Raw genomic sequence first — 1,951 nt, 5'->3', positions numbered from 1 at the left:
TCGAGTAACCGTTACACATACAACAAACCAGGGACGACAAGACTAACACAAGGAAATGCCGCTTAAACCAGAATCCACCATCAACGGCTTCCACCATCCTCTGAATAATCTTCGCCGCAGTCACCCTGTGCTTCCGCTTCTGAAATAGACCCCTCCAGTGTTTTGAGGGTGTTGCTCACCTTAAGCTTATCCCGTGGAACCATCTTAACATGACCCCCGTGGAAACCCCAAAATCAACTCGACATCACTCTCATTTACAACCAATGATCTCCCACCCCCAAGATCAAATGACTTCGACTGCGAATCAAAATTAAATAGTAACCATCGCAAAAGACGTGGTGGAACGTCCACAATGTTGAACTCAAGCAACGCCCCAAACCGAGCTCCCGAATGTCAGCTTCTGTTGAAAGCTAAGATCCTTTAAGGCGTTTACCAATACCCCCGTTTGTCCCTCATTTTCGCCCTAGGATACAACGCATCCTCCTCAACGGTCAACTCATACTCGGAACATCCTCCTGCGGTGGCTCTTGCTGAAACCTGAATGTACCACCTAGGCGGGGGCGACACAAAATCACTATCGCCATCAGATACTCCAGAAAGACCCGCATCCGATTGTGCGCACCTAAACTTTTTAGCTGCAAAAAGAACAAACACAACCAAGCATATGATCCACCAACCATTCCAAACTAAAAATTAAAATGACAACAAAGGACACATACTAAGTGCCATATAAACACTGAACTTCGCCACACCCTAAAGCAGCAGTGCACACATATGCAGTCAGCAGTGCACCCAGCGGATGAACAACAAAAATGCATACCCACCATTTATTTAAAATTTGCAGATTGCACAAAACATATTTGCAGTGCACACATATCCAGTAAGCAGTGCACCCACAAAAGGAAAAAAAAAAAAAAAAAAGCTTAACCATATTTTATTTAAAATTTGCAGACTGCACAAATCATATTTCACTTATCTCATTCACCAAATATAACAAATAAAGATAATGGATATGTTCCATGGCTGCATTTTCTTGTTTTCTACCACCCTCATAACTATAACCAATGTAGCTACCATGAAAAATAGAAGCATCATGTTTAATTTTGTTGACACAATTAACTTCAAACAAAAAATATAAATACAAATCCACACACAAACCCCAAATACAAAATTTAATAGCACTGAGTGGAGAAATGAGAACTGAGAAATCCTCAATAAACAAGCTTTTCTGTTTTTATTTTTCCAGCTTTGCGACTATATTTCAAACTGCATACGCTGAATTCAGCCCTTACTTGTATCAATTAACTCATAATCATTTCACCGTCAAACTTTAAAAAATATAAATTACTTGATGAAAATTTTTGTTACAAATTTCTCCCCTCAGCCGGTCACAATTCCACACACAAATCCCCAAATACTCATTTAAATACCACTATTATAAGAGTTCACAATATACAAACGGAAAAACCTTAATTGATCAACACAATACCACACACAAACCCCAATTAACCTTATTTGATCAACACAAACCCCCAATTACTCAATTTAATAGCACCCTAATAAGAGTTCACACTATAAAAATTCTACAAACAAGTAACATGCTTCCTTTCCCGAATCAGGATTCTCAATTAAATACCACTGTAGTAAGAGTCCACAACATAAAAATGGAAAACCTTATTTGATCAACACAATACCACACACAAACCCTCAATTACTACATTTAATAGCACTGTAATACGAGTTCACAATATAAAAATTCTACAAACACAAGGATAAGGTAACATGCTTCCTTTCACAAATCAGTACATGCCATAACAGATTAAGAAAGAAACCATACTTCATTACTGTCCGATTACCGCCCAACTAACACCCCCCTGCGCCAACCACCACACTCGGGAAAACAGGGGAACCGAAATTAGGGCCTAATTTCCGCTCAGATTAAGCCCCAAAC

The sequence above is a fragment of the Ipomoea nil genome, unplaced genomic scaffold (assembly GCF_001879475.1).
Source record: "Ipomoea nil cultivar Tokyo-kokei standard unplaced genomic scaffold, Asagao_1.1 scaffold0298, whole genome shotgun sequence".
NCBI classification, from domain to species: domain Eukaryota; kingdom Viridiplantae; phylum Streptophyta; class Magnoliopsida; order Solanales; family Convolvulaceae; genus Ipomoea; species Ipomoea nil.
This window is presented reverse-complemented; position numbering follows the sequence as displayed.